We start from the raw sequence: 16,163 nt of genomic DNA, 5'->3' as shown, positions 1-16,163 counted from the left end.
ATTTTGGATGCCTTCCAGGGGTATTATCAAATACCATTAGCCTTGGTTGACCAGGAGAAGACAACTTTTGTGATGCCCACTGGGAATTACCATTACCAAGTAATGCCTTTTGGATTGAAAAATGCTGGGTCTACCTACCAACGGATGATGACTAGAATATTTAAATCTCAGCTTGGCAAAAATATCGAAGTTTACATTGACGATATGGTCGTGAAGAGCAAGGTGGTGGCCGAGCATTTGAGTGATCTCAGAAGTATATTTGAGGTGCTCAGGAGACATAAGTTGCGTCTCAATACTTCCAAGTGTTCTTTTGATGTTAGTTCTGGTAAGGTTTTGGGCTACATGGTCACCCATCATGGAATTGAAGTTAATCCTGATCAGATTAAAGCGATCAATGATTTACAACATTCTCGGAATCCTAAGGAGGTGCAGAAGTTGACTGGGCTGACTGCAGCCTAGAATAGATTTATCTTCCAATCAGCAGACAGTTCAACTTTTACACAAGTGGAAAGAGTTTGAATGGAATGAAGAATGCACCCTTTCCTTCCAACAATTGAAGGAGTATCTATCTCGACCACCCATTATGTCCAGACCTGAGAAGGAAAAAGTCCTCTTCGCCTACATTGCTGTGGCCTCATACAATTAGTTTGATTTTAGTAAGGATGGATAATGGGGTACAAAGGCCAATCTATTATGTGAGTAAGTCATTGCAAGAGGCAGAAGTTCATTACCTACCCTTGGAAGAAGCCATTTTGGCTATAGTGCATGCTACGCGAAAACTCTCCCATTATTTCCAAGCATATACAGTTGTAGTTCGCACTCAACTCTCTTTGTAGTCATTGCTTCGAAAATCCAATTATATGGGGAGAATTGCCAAATGGGGGATGACTTTGGGAGCATTTGATATAAAGTACATGCCTCGTAATGTGGTTAAAGGGAAAGTTCTTGCAAATCTGGTGGCAAAGTTTACTGAGCCTCCAATAGTGATCAGGGCCGGAGCAAGAGTTTGGGGGAGAACAAGTTTCAACAGTTTCTCTACATGGACATTCACCTTGGAAGCTATATGTTGGTGGTGTGGCTAATCAAAAAGGATTTGGAGTGGAAATAATGATAGTGTCTCCAGATAGAATCACTATTGAAAAGTCCTTGAGGTTGGGCTTATCGGCTACTAATAATGAGGCAGAGTATGAAGCCTTGCTAATTGGGGTAGCTATGGTCAGGAAGTTGGGTGGAAAGGCAGTTGAGCTCTTCTCAGACTCAAGGCTAGTCATTGGGCAAGTAAAAGGAAAGCTGGAGGCCAGGGACCTGAGGATGCAGGGATATCTGGATAAAGCTTGGCAGTTACAATCTAGCTTTGAGTCTTTCTCCATACAATAGGTCTCGAGAAGTAGAAATGCACATGTAGACTCTTTGGTAACTTTGGCAACCTCTTCAAGACAAGACCTTCCTTGAATTATCCTCGTTGAAGATCTAGTGAGGCCTACCGAGGAGGAGGTGAGGAAAGTTGGGGTACTCCAGATTAGGGTTGGTCCTAGTTGGATGGACCCCAGTTCTATTCTTGAAAGAGGGTGTATTACCTCTCGAGAACAGGGAGGCAGAAAAGATACGAAGAAAAGCTCCTCGCTTCTAGCTGTCCGAGAAACAAAAGTTGTATAAATACTCTTTCTCAAGGCCATACTTGCTTTGTGTCCATCCCGAGGCGATGGAGCCACTTTTGGAGGAATTGCATGAAAGAATATGTGGAAGTCATACAGGGGGCAGATCATTGTCACACAGAGCTCTTACTCAAGGTTACTAGTAGCCAAGCATGCAAAAAGAAGCGCAAGAATATGTTAAAAAGTGTGATAAGTGCCAGAGATTTGCTTCAATCATTCACCAGCCTGGGGGTGTGCTGAATCCTTTGTCTAGTCTGTGGCCATTTGCACAGTGGGGCCTGGATATTGTAGGGCTATTTCCCAAGGCTGTGGGAAACTGAAGGTGGCTACTTAGAGGAATTGACTATTTCCTTATATGCTCATCTCGGATAATGGGCTTCAGTTTGATAGTAAGGCCTTCAGGGGATATTGTTATGAGTTGGGCATTAGGAACAGATATTCAACCCTGGCCTATCTGTAAGGGAATGGACAAGCTAAAGCAGTCAACAAAGTTATCATTAGTGGGCTCAAGAAGAGGTTGGATGAAGTAAAGGGTAGACGGGTCGAAGAGCTCCCATATGTTCTTTGGACATTGGACGACTCCTCGTCAGTCAACTGGGGAAAACGCCTTTTTCCATGACGTATGGGTTCGAGGCAGTGATCCCTTTAGAGATTGGATTTCCAACGTTAAGGACCAGCTTGTTCTCCCTTGACAATAACAATCAATTACTAGAGAAAAGCTTGGACCTAATCGACGAACGAAGAGAGATGGCCATGGTCTAGTTGCAACATTATCAACAAAAGCTCAAGTAGGGATATTATGTGGGTGTGAAGGTTCGACCATTAGCACCAAGGGATTTAGTGTTGAAAAGAGTGGTGGGGGCTGCAAAGAACCCATCTTGGGGGAAACTAGGACCTAATTGGGAGGGGCTATATTGCATGAATTCGATGGTCGGGATAGGAGCTTATTTTTTGGAAGATTTAGATGAAAATGTTGTACCACGATCGTGGAATGTAAATAACCTTCGAAGGTACTATTATTAATGAAGGGCACTCTTGCCATCCTTTATTTCCATTATTGTTGCTCAATTTGATTTTTACTTTTCTTAGTATTAAACAGTACCTCGGTTATGCTTGGTTCCTCGGACCACATACCGTGGGTAAATTAATACCTTTTATTTTTCTAAGTGTTAAACATAATCTCAGTTATACCTGATTCCTCGGACCACATACCTTGGGTAAATTAATACTTTTTACTTTTCTAAGTGTTAAACAGAACCTCGGTTATACTGGTTCCTCGGACCACATCCCTTGTGTAAATTAATGCTTCTTACTTTTCTAAGTGTTAAACAGAACCTCGGTTATGCCTGGTTCCTCAGACCATACACCTTGGGTAAATTAATGTTTTTTACTTTTCTAAGTGTTAAACAGAACCTCGGTTATGCCTGATTCCTTGGACCACCAACCTTGGGTAAATTAATGCTTCTTACTTTTCTAAGTGTTAAACAGAACCTCGGTGAGGTTCGATTCCACGGATCACCTACCTTGGGTAAATTAGCACCTAATTTACCAGTAATGGATAATAGAGACTCTTAGTATAGCACCCAAATTGAAGAAATCTCCATAACCATCACTTAAAGAATTTGAAAGAATATCCATGAAATATTCTTTGGTGATAAGCATAATTTCATTATGCATTGCTCCTCGGATTACACACCTCGAGTGCATTAACACCATTCGTTTGATTCAATCTCGGGAACATAAGTATTTTATTAAGTATTTCCTTTGCTTTGTTGCTTGGGTATTTGTGAATATACTAGAATAGTTTTGTGCCAATTAACAATCTTTGGGGGACCTACAAGTCATTTTTATACATTCAAATGTAGCCATGGTTAAGATAAGGTCGATAACAATGTGTACTATGCTTTAAAAAAAATAGAATAGTAGCACATGCCTCAAAGGAATTGAAAATTTTCATTAAGTAAGAACTGAGATTTTTCATTGAGTCATAGAGTTTTTCCTTGCAAAAACAAGGGGAGTACATTACACCGTAGGGCATTCTCTTACCCTCCCCCCGCCCCCCCCCCCCCCCCCCAAAAAAAAAAAAAAAAAAAAAACAAACAAACAAACAAATAACAAACAACAAAAAAAGGTTGAAGTTGACAAAAGTGCTAGGCTAACAAGGATGATGAGGAATAGTAGAGTTCTACCTACCTGTGGATGGAGAAGGGTCAGCATTGGTTGTGGGTGGTGGACTTGAATGCTCAACTTCTTTCCCTTGGGAAGCCTCTTTCTCTTTTGGTGCTTTTGGAGGCCCTGAGGTGGTTTTGGAAGTAACCTCTTTTCCTTGGGAAGCTTCTTTCTCTTTTGAGGCTTGTGTGGGTTCAGAGGTAGCTTTTATGGTACCCATGCTGGTAGGTTGAGTGGCTGTAGAGACTTTGGCAGTGGATGAAGCAGTGGCAAGGGTCTTGTCAACAAGCTGGGCAGTTGGGGGAACCTTGGGGGTTGTGGTTGCCTGAGAGGTTGGAGGGGTTGCTATTCACAATGTTGGAGGGTAGAAAACATTCTCTGTTTTACTTAAATCCGAGGAAGCTCCTACTCCAGCCAAGTTCAACGCCTCGGTCCACACTTGGAGACAATAGCTTCGGCAAACTCCTGTAACTTGGGCCTTGAGAATATCTTCTATTTCCTTTACCCCAGTGTCATAGCCAGACTGCTTAGTCTGAGCGAGTGCCTCCTCCTTCTTCTCCAACTCTTTCTTTTGAGCCTCGATCTATTCGCGGGCAATGGTTAGCTACTCCTCGGCCCTACGTAGCTGTAGACGTTGATCCTCGGCCTGTTTCTCAGCACCAGCCATGGCAAATTCGGTGCTTTTTCATTCCCTATCTGCCTCAATCAACTTCGCGCGAAGGTCTTTGATCTTCTTCTCGGCCATGTCTAGTGTCTTGACAACAGCTATCTGGCATGCCTCCTCCTCCTTTAACTGAGCATGGGCATCATCCACCCACTCTTCAGCAATATTTGTTGTTTGGATAGCCTAGGAAAAAGTAGTAAAGTGAATTTCTAAAGTATTAAAAATATATATATATATATATATATATATAAAACAATACAATGGATGGTCTGAAAAACATACCATGGCCAAATCCCTCTTCAGCATAAGGAACACCTCGAGCTTTTTTAGAGTCCCTAAGTTAGCCATGTCTTGAGGAAGGAGTAAAGGCTGTTCCAAGACATTAGCCACGTAGCCGGCTTTGCCTTTTTGGAAGTCCCTAATGGAAGAGTCCATTGGGAGAGGGGCCTCATCCAGCTCGAAAGGGGGGTTCCAGGTCAAAATCCTAGGACGATGTTCAGATATCATCTCAGCAACGGTACCCTCAGCCGAGGACTTCCTTTGCGAGCGCCCTTTTGGCAATTTTTGCCCATTTTTGGGGTTCAAAATCTTTGGAAAGAATAACTTCGCCTTCTTTGGATACTTCCTTCCCTTTTTTATCCCTCTTCCTCTTCTTGTCTGCTTGTTCAAGAAGGGAGGTATGGGTAAGGAGGGAGTTGGAGGCCAGGTTTGGATAGCTACTTCAGGAGTAGATCCTCTAGAGTGTGACTCTAGCAGCTCGAGGAGGCTGGTGTTCTTTTTCCTTTGGAGCACCATGGCTTCTAAAACGTCAGATGGCTCTTGACTACTACTTACTTGAGTAGAGGGTAAGCGAGAGAAGGCTAATTAAAAACCTCAAATTCCTCTTTAGAGTCTACAACCTCTATCACTTTAGTTGTCTCTTCCTCGAGAGCGGGATCTGAAGAGGTTGTTTTTTCTTTGGTAACTCGCTGATTGGGCAACTCAACTTGTTGAGTACCTTCAAGTGGAGGGGCTGACGAGGAACCTGGGCACTGCGATGTTAATCTGTTGCAATCGGGGGTCCTTCTCCTTTATTACGTACTTCTAAGATTGAAAGCTCGTCGATATCGGCTTGTATCCGAAGATGACGAGGGTGGCTCGCAGCTGTCTGTCCGTATGGAGGAAAATCTCGGACTTGAGTATCCTGGTAAGGTCGGGCTCATTAACGAAGTTGAAATTGGGGGCTGTGAAGTTCTTATCTGGAAAAATCCAAGAAACAAAGGTGTAATTAGAGAAAGGGTTCATTAGACAAAGAGAAATAAATTTTTGAACTATGAGAAAAGAAGCAAGAAACTATGAAATTAAAGTGTTCAATGTTAATACAAGGAGCCTAAGCCTGAAATACCCCACCTGGTTTCCCTTCTCGTGTCGAACAATGAAGATCATCATGCCACTCACCCGAGATAATCAAAAAATCTTGGCCCATGTCCTTATTAGATTCGGGAGACACGAGATGAGCCTAACTTCGGGAACCCTAGTCTTAAGGTAATATCCCATACTTTTAAGGTGTTGGCAATTATACACCCAATTGACATCGTGATGGGTAAGATTTACTCCCATCTTGTCATTAAGGGCATCCACACTACCTAGTATCCTAAATAGGTTTTGGGAACATTGAGTCGGGCAGAGTCTATGGGTAATCAAAAAATCCCTAGTCACTCTCCCCGTGGGGATCCTCATCCCTCCCTTTATAAAGGCAATCATAGGGATCACCACTTCCCCCCCCCCCCCCTCTGACCATAGAGCTTGCCATTCTCCTTGAAGGCAATGCCGTATAGAGACCCTAGGTGGTATATTGTATTGGGCCTTAAATTTTCTATACCCTCGGGAGTATTCACTAAACTAGCAAACCTACCTATCCAAGAAGTAAGAAAGGACTGTTAAAAGAATGAGGTGAAGAACAAGAGGCAGAGGAGGAAAGGGTCCTAAAAGTCAATATGCGAGCTAAAGAGTACGTACAAAAGTATAAGGAAGGAGCACCTCAGACCGCTTCTTGAGAGTTTGAAGATTTAGAAAATGGAGGATCTTGATTCTTCGTACACTTTATATTGGAAGAGAGAATGAGCGGGAAAGTTCCCACTCAAGTCCCTATGAAAAACCTCTACCGTAGGATTCTCATTGCACCAAAGAACATGAGGGACAGGGTGTCATGCGAAGCAATTAATGGGACGTCACAGATGCTAAAGCGACAAGAATGTGTTCATAGCAAGTGAAAAGACGTTCCCACGTGGGGAGGTTCATTGAGCATGGGAAATTCAAAAAACCTAAAATCAGAACCCCACTTTCCTCAAAGGAGAGAAAAATTGGAGTTTTGAGGGGCTATGGTGGGAGTAAAAAAACTGAGTAAGAGTATTAGGCCATGGGCCATGCTCGAGGATGCCAAGGAGCCTAAGGATGGTCAAGCAGTAAGAAGGGCAAGTGGGTTGATGGGTGTTAATACTGTATTTTGTTCGCCTTCGATTTTCGTGCCAAACACTGAAAAATCTAAAAATATTAGTTTCCACCCATGGGGCCAAGAGAACATCCAGAATGACGTGGCGCAACCCGTTCGGACACCGGAGTACCCAAAGTTCTTTTTTTAACTAAAATGTCCAAAATGCCCCTAGTCAACCTAGGCTGAAAGTCAAACAAGGTCAAAATCCACACGAAATAACACCTTTCATATTTTTTCATCAAACCCGAGCTTCTCAGAGATTTTTAGCCACTTTGACCAAGTTTGACACGAAGTTGACTTTGGGTGGGCATAAAAACCCTAATTTTGATCCGGCCGTCGGAACAAGTTGAAACCAATGCCATTATGAATATTATCAAATTCTCATTCCAACAACTATTCATGGGTCAAAATCGGAGTTAGAACGGCCGAGATATCACAAAAACCAGGTTAACGCACCGATTGATGCACCGCTAACTTCCCAAAGCCATAACTTATAATCCAGCCGTTGGATTTTTGAGTTCCACACCTTTTTAGAAACTAAAAATCAACATATTTCCAGGGGTGTGCAGATCCACACATTTTGAGGAGGGCTGCCACCTTGAAAAACGCGCCTAGGGCTATAAATAGCCCTAGGCACCCCACAGAAAGAGAGGACACACTTTTTTTTTGAAATTCGCCCTCTGCCTAGCCTCTCTACACGTTTTTTTTTTCTCTCTCTTCCAAACACCAAAAAAAACCCAAAATACACATCAAAGTTTCTTGATTCTTCTCTCTTCACCGAAAACACAAGGTATTGTTCTTATACCCAATCTTCATTTCCTTGCTTCTACACTTTGGATTTGAGGTTTAGGGGTGTGGATGTAGCTTTTCTAGCCATCATCCACACCCCTAACCTTCTAAATCTTTTTTCAAGCTTTTATTTTGCTTTTATGCCTTAATAATACGATTTATTGCTTTTTTAGCATGTTTCTTGCTTTGTTTGTGTCTCTAGCTTAAATCTCCATGCTTTTTATGTCTTATGCCATGTTTCATGCTTAGATCTACATTTTTACATGCTTATTTTTTTAAATCTACATGCTTAGGGTTTTATGCCATGTTTTCCCAAGTTTTATCCTTTTTTTTTTTGTTCTAGGTTGATGATTAGGGTTATTTTCTCACATGCTTGTATAGTGTTGTTGGCTATGCTTTTCTCGAATCTGTGTTTATGTGATTTTTGCCATGTTTTGTGCTTAGATCCGTATCCATACAAGTCTATATGCTTGGATCCATGTTCTACCATGTCTTTGCACTAAATTTCTATATGTTTACGTGCATGTTTCTATGCCTATATGTCTACATCTATGTTTTCACATGCCTATGTGCTTGGATCTACGTTCTCTACATGCTTTTTGCTATATTCCATGTGCTTGTGCGCTCCATGCCATGTTTGTATGCCTAGACCTAGGATATGTTTGTCATGCCATGTGCTATTGTAGCCCTTTTGTCGCTTTATCTTTCTTTCTTATATTTTGGCCTATTGGTTCAGACCTGATCTAGACCCTATGGTCTTTGTCATTGTCCATACCCCTTGGCCTACATCAAAGGGTTTGGATCATCTTTATCTACAAGTCTATGCTTGCTTGTTTCTATGCTTTACGCTTGTGTTAGCCTCTCTTGTTCTAGGCTTTGTCATGTTTGACATCCTCAGTGGGTTTGCAGTTGTGTGGTTACATTCGACACCCACGAGGCCTTGTCTAGATGTAACCATTTAGAATGCATCACCACGATGCCAGTTGCTTCAGGCATACCTTTCCCCTTTTCCGTTCCATGCGATGATATGCTTACCATGCTTGTTTGTGCCACCCGTTGGCTTTCTAGGCATCTTTACACGCTTGCTTTCATGTCCATGCATAAGTCTTGCTTGCTAGTGTATCATCCATACTTCAACACAATGAAGTTATGGACATCCGATCTAAACCTACATTTGTCCTCCCGCAGACACCACCTTTTGTTCGTTTTCTTGCTTGTGTGCCTTTTAACTTGTTCGCTTACTTTCTTGCTATGCTTGCCATGTCTATCACGTTTATCTGCTTTATGCCTCTTTCATATGCTCTTTGCACTTTTTCCTTCCATTGCTTGTCTGCTGATTTCTTGTCTTTGCCATTGCATGTACACATATGGAGCAAGGACACCTGGAGCTAGGGCACGGTCTCCCAAGCACAAGCAAAAGGGCAAGGATGTGAGCATGTCGATATGAGCCAAGCGGCTGCAGTCAGTAGATCTAGGAGTTTAGCCTTTCCCGTTGGTTATGTACTCTTTTAAACCCCTTCCTTCCTCCTCCTTTTCTCTCCTAGATGGTTTGTATTAGGTATATCATGCCGTGTACCATTCATCCTCATCTCTAGAGTATGGCGACCCCTGTTTATTTTCCTGCGCTTATATTTTGGGTCATGCTCTAGGCATGTAGGCATTTACTTTCCTACTCTATGAGCTTGCATTATGCATGACTTATGTATATATATACCTGCTCGCCCCCTTTCGGTATGATTTTCACAGTCCGTGTCACCTAAGGAAAGCGATGCCTAATTTCCGCTGTGAAAGTAAGGTGACATGTCATCGGGTTTTCGCTGTGGAAATCTGGTACTTTGCCGAATGCCTTAGGAAAGCATAGATTGGGACTAAACCCAATCAAAAGCCAAACCTTAAAGCCCCCATGCATGCAAAGCCCCAAAAGCCAATGCCAAAATCCTATTTTTACTGCCACTTTCCGAAAATTAAGGTTTTATTAAAACAAAAGACTATCCTTGGACAGGCATTGTGGGCTGCCTAACACCTTCCCCACACATAACTAAACTTTCAGACCTAAGAATCAAGATTTTTTTCCATCCACATTAGATTAGGAAAAATGATCTTTTTATTGGCCTAGGATCGGTAATAAAATCAACTAGAAACAGGCGACCAATCACACCTTAGAAAAATCCAATGATTGGTGGCGACTCCACTTACCTTTGGTAATCACCTAAAATTTAGCCCAAATTCCTGCCATCACGCCAAAGGTAGACCTACCTTCCCCCACCGAGAGAGAGAGCACCCAACGAACACACGCATACCATCACTATCGAGAGGGGCCCTCCAATGGGGCCCTGCGTGCGTAGGATCTATCGCCACGGCGGGTGGTCGAACGAGGGCCCATGATGGTGGCGGTGGTCTTTCCGCTGCAGTTCCCAATTGAGGCTGGGCGACGACAAACTGGCGACTCCACTGGGGATCGATAAGACTTTATCCTCTAGAGCTTTTGATAAAACCATAATCTTTGGACATTGGCTTTCAAAAACACAAAACTTGGCATTGGCCTCTAGGGCTTTCCTTTTGAAAAAGACTTCTACTATATCCTAGTAGAATATTTTCAAAAGAGCAAAAATCTTTTTCCAAAAGGGAGGCTTTAAGGTATTTTCAACATGGGGCTTTATCACTTTCCTCACATGCTTTACATTTTTCCTTCACATGCAAACATATGGTAGCAAAATTTAATTTCCACTAAACCTTTATCTATTTTCTATATATATATATATATATATATATATATATATACATTTGCTGTGCTTTGAAAAAGTCTTTCCCCTTCATTAAGGAATGCATGACATATACACCCTTTTTAAGCCAAACCCAGGCTCCGCACTGCTGGCGTAGTCACATCTCTTTGGGGATTTCATCACCCCATCCGCAGATGCCCAGACACACACATCGGTAGTGTTACCCATAGTTAGATTCGGGGCTGATGTTGTAGGCACTTCTGGGTCCATAGGTGGACAGGAGTTGCTGAAAAGGCCCCCTTGAACCTTCCTACCCCATAACTTCCATGAAGGGAGGGTATGGCGATTGAGTACCCTAAGACAAGAGCCACCTACCAGTTAAGCCTTTGCATACAGTTGGCCTAGTTATGTCAAACCCGAGAGGACTAGATCAAGCCCAGAGCCTATCAGGACTAGGTGAAACCTAAATAGTGAACATCCATGCCTAGGAAAGGATACCCTTATAGGGCTGGAGGTTAGGGGAAAGTGTCTTGTAATAGGTGCGCCCTTTTTGCTTGCGCCAAAGAGATTGTGCTCTACTCCAGGTTCCTTCTATCCTGTTTGCATAACATCCATGATCAAACCCTAGGAAAAGCAACCCCATTGCTTGTACGTCACACCCTATCCCTAAGGGTTTACAACCCTACAAGGGCACTCACGCATACACTAATTGGTTCCATCACCTAATTATGCAAAGATAAAATTTGTGGTAGGTGACCGAAACTCTGTTCAAGGGGGAGGTGCTACTGGAAAACTGTTAAGAATCCCAAGACATCATGAGTCCAAGATTTCATCCAAGGAAGATCCAAGAAAGATTGCTAGGAGGCCAAGGGCTTCCCCAATAAATCCAAAGGTCCGAGAGATCCATGCTGTCCAAATTATCAAGAGATCCAAGTGTCCAAGGGCTTCCCTGAGAAGTCCACAATGTCAAAAGCCGAGTTCTTTCTTGCAGTTATATTTCATGTAAAAAGGCCCACTATTGGAGCTGATAAGCCTAGTATTGTAAAAGCAAATTTTGTACAAGCATGAAATCAAAAGAGGGTCCATCCCGCATTGTTGAGCATGTCATGAAAGTTTCGGTTACTTGCCAATCTTGTGCATTAATCTCGCATCATAGTAGAAACTCACCATAATAAATACCCGAGCAAGGGTGCAAAGCCAAATTTTTCTGAAAATGATAAGTGCGTGTTAAATAGCAAGAGCATAAACTAGCTTGATTTTGGTGTTGTGTTTCCACTTCGTCAAACGCACCCCATTTCTTTCACTTCCCACTTTCCAAGGATCAAAAGATTGTTAAAAAGAAACAAAGCTAAGCTACTACCACGCCGTGATCCCATTGTCACTATATCTTGTGCAAGAGAGTTGTCTACTAGTGGTACTTCTCCCTATGAGGAAAATGCTTAGGAGATTGCTTTTCTGAAAGGGCAAATGGTAAAAATGATGCGTATGATGCAACAACTGGTTGTAGGAGGAGGACTAAACTTTTCTGGTTACAGTCAAAGGGGTCCCCAAACCGAGAATGAAAATCAACTTCCGCCAGTACAAGATCAAGGCCACAATGTACCGCCCCAGGGAAATAACCAGAAAACAGATCCTTCTAAGGACAAAAACCCCGAATCTAGGTATGGCCAAGTCAAGAGCCAAATGGAAACTCTAGCCGAGAAGTTTTGTATCATAGAGGGCTCCAGCGTCCATGGAAGCGTTGATCTAGGCAATCTGACCAACTTCCTTTAGGTTATTATGCCCCTCAAGTTCAAGGCACCAGAGTTCGTCAAGTTCAAGGCACCAGAGTTCAAGGCACCAGAGTTCGTCAAGTATAATGGTACAGGAGACCCCTGCGCTCACTTGCGCATGTTCTATAGGAAGATGGCTCCTTACGGGGATAATCACCCTCTGCTTTGCCAGATTTTCCCTGATAGTTTGACCAACCCTGCGACCACATGGTATGTGAGATCGGAAAAGACCTCGAGCTAGAGGGAAATGGCCAACTCTTTCCTGGAATACTACCGATTCAACACCAAGATAGCCCCCGACCGCACAGTTCTTCAGAGGATAGAAAAGAAGAGTGGGGAATCCTTCCGTGAGTATGCCTAGAGGTGGCATGAGCTAGCCACACAAGTGTAACCCCCCATGATGGAGAATGAGATGATCAAGTGGTTCATTGATAACCTCAAGCCTTTTTACTATGAGAAGATGATTAGCACCCAAGTCCCTCATTTTGCTAGCCTCATCCTTATTAGGGAGCACATTGATGAGGGTATTAGGAGTAAGAAGATCATGGACGCTAAGTATCTGAGTTCCATGGTTGAATAACAAGTCAAGAGAATGACCGGCCACAAGACTAAGGAAGCTGATGTTCATATGGTTGATAATGCATCAGAAAGGCCTAGGGGTGTTACTCCTGCCTATGCTACCCCAGCTGCTAGACCCTATCAGCAACAAGAATCAGTTTGCTCAAGCACCTAGCTGAGCCTTTAATCAGAGAAAGAGGCTGGACCAACCTGGTCCCTTTAAGAGGAAAAACCAGAAGTACACTCCGTTACCCATGCTCATGGCAGATCTCTATGCTTACCTACTAGAAAGGAAGCTGGTGATGCCAATGTTTTAGAGGCCCAGAGAAGGTCCTCTTCTACCAGGATTTGATTTGTCCAAGAAGTGCGAACACCATTTTAAGGCCAAAAGGCATACCCTAGAAGAGTGTCACTAGCTAAGAGATCGTGTTTAGGACCTTATTGATAACAAGTTGATACAATTCGATAATGCAGCCGCTTCGAATATCATCACCAACCCTTTGCCTCCCCATCAGGAAGGAAATGTGAATGCCATCATTACCGTGGAAGAGAGGACTCCGAATTTCTCCTCCCCATCATTCCCATGGAAGGCTATGCTTCAAGCCTTGGTCCAAGAGAGCCATCTTGACCTTAGAGGCATGGGGACCCCAGGATTTGATTGAGGAATCTGCTCATTCTGTAATAGTGAAGACAATCATGTCTTGTTTGATTGTAAAGTGCTTCGAACACAATTGCAGAGTCTAGCTGAGCACATTATCATCTGGATTGAAAGAGAAATTGTGTGAAGAGGCGATTGTATGGCCATCAACCTGTGTCCTCTACTTACATAGTCGGAAGCCAATTGCAATGCTATATCAGTTGGGTCAAGGAAAGATTGGGACGAATATTTATTGAAATGCATTGGCTAGGTTACTCCAGCACCGTCCTCTTTAGTAGTCATTGAGGAGATCATAGAATCGCCTGTGGATTCAAGGTCATGAGATTCAGGGAAAGGGCAAACCCCGCCTACCATTGGAGGATTTGATCCTCTAGTTCTTGCATTGCCTACGGTCACAGGGCCAGCTTCACCATCAGTTTAGGAGGGAACTGCTATTGTTCCTACTATCCAAGGTTTTGATCTCTTATTTTGCCAAAGCCTGCCTTAGGAATCTCTGAGGTGTCCGACTCAAAGGCCATTAAAGCCATTCTGCCAAGTCTAGTGATCATTAATCCGAAGACGTTCTCTATAATGCCCAATTTGCAGACTTAGGAATGTGTTATCATTCACGTGCCGAAGTTGTTCCCTTCTAAAGATAGTCATCGTGTCCCCTAGAAATACAATGTGTCCTTGATCTGCACTCGAACCGAAAAAGAGAAGATCAGCTCCAATATCTCTTTAGGTCTATCTGGGCTTACTAGGAGTGGCCGTTGCTATACTTTTGAGGAGCTAGAAAAGAGAAGGAAAGAGATTGGTAAAGGTACCGCCAAACTTGTCAGGAGCAAGGTCACAACCAAAGAAGCCGAGGAATTCTTGAAAGTTATTAGAAACTCAAAGTACAGTGTGATTCAACAGCTAAACAAGTTGCCGGCTCAGATTTCCATCTTGGCGTTATTGCTATCCTCTAAGGTTCACCGCAATGCTCTCTTGATGGTCCTGAAAGAGACACGTGTTCCTATAAGTGCTATAGAATCCGCCTTTAAGGGTATGGTCTCAAAAATGTTGGCCACCAACTAGATTTCCTTTACGGATGATGAACTACCACTGGAAGGTAGAGACCACACTTTGCCCATGCACATTATAGTAAAGTGTGAGGATATGATCATCGCCAAAATACTAATTGGCAATGGGTTAGCCCTGAATGTTTGCCTAATGTCCACTTTGGAGCGTTTGGATGTGGATACTTCTCTTATCCACCCTACCACCATGATCATTAAAGCTTTTGATGGCACTCCTCGGGAGGCGTAAGGCAAGATCGAGTTAGCCATTGGAGTTGGCCCCATGTCTTTCATGGTCAACTTCCAAGTCATCAAGGTGGATTCCCTTTATAATATGCTCCTCGGAAGGCCTTGGCTACATGTCGCAAGCGTAGTTGCTTCTACCCTTCATCAGAGACTCAAGTTCCCATCCAAGGATCTGATGGTCGCTATTATGGCTGAAGAACCCCTTTCTTCAAAGAGACTTTTGTTCCTTACATTGGTGCTAACACCTTTCCGGAGGCAACTTTTTACAGTTTCGAGCTAGTCTCCATGATTTCTAGAGCTTTGGAACTCAAGCCAGCATGGCCCTCAGCTACTTTAATGGCCGCCAAGGAGATGCTCAAGTTTGGTTATCAGTTAGGTCAAGGCCTCGGTGTCGTAGGACATGAGAAGGCTTCTTTGGTTGAACTCCCGAACAACAAAGAAGGTTTCGGTTTAGGTTACGACCCCTCCAATGAAGAACTCTTTCAGGCTTCCAGAGGGAAGAAAATGAAGTGCATGGGCCAAGGGATGTCTATTCCCCACATCAGGATCACTTTTCTGGCTCTGGTCGAGGTCATCAGATCAGAAGCAACACAGGAATCATGCGAGGAAGAGTCAGATCTAGTGTGTCTTATCCACCTTTGCCTAGAAGAATTCTCAGTGAATGCCATCATATCCCTAGAGGATGATCTAACTTCTACTATTAGGCCCTATGTGCCAGGTGAGACAGTAGGCCATTGAATCGCCAAGCCCTACTTTGTGGTTGCACTGGTTGAGTAAGAAGTATTCCATTATCGTGTGGTTGGGTCCTCCAATTGCTTGAGAGAGTTGGAATAACATATCTAGTTTATTTTGCATGTTTATTTCTCATTTCCTGCATTCCTTGTTTGCATTTCCTAGTTTATTTTCTAAGAAAAAAAAATCTTTGCATTTCCCTTTTATCATTATCAGGCATGAACTTTGTTATCCCCCTATCTATAATCCACTAATGAAATCATCCAGCGTATTATTCAGAAAATCTTTGCATTTATCTCTTTACTCGCTTTCTTATGAATATGTGTGTGCAAATTGTCTTATGTTTCCTTGTATATGTTCTATTCTGTAGGATCTATTCTAATTCCCAAGCGGGTACATCGTCCTGTTGCTATAACGAGAGGATATTGATGACATGAATGAGACAATAGAGTTGGAACACGACATTGAAGGATTAAAGGAAATTTCGAGTCTGCCTCGTGATATTTTGGAAGCTCTAAACAAAGAGAGCGAAGTGTCCAAGTCCAACATAGAAGAGACAGAAGTGGTTAACCTTGCTGACAAAGGCGAGAATGAAAAACCCGTCAAGATTGGGGTAAACTTTCCTAAAGACATGAAGCTTGAGCTTATAGCGCTACTCAAGGAATTCAAAGAGATCTTTGCTTGGTC

Source organism: Quercus robur, chromosome 1 (assembly GCF_932294415.1).
Source record: "Quercus robur chromosome 1, dhQueRobu3.1, whole genome shotgun sequence".
Lineage (NCBI taxonomy): Eukaryota > Viridiplantae > Streptophyta > Magnoliopsida > Fagales > Fagaceae > Quercus > Quercus robur.
The sequence above is the reverse complement of the archived record's forward strand: the minus strand, read 5'-3'. Positions refer to the sequence as shown.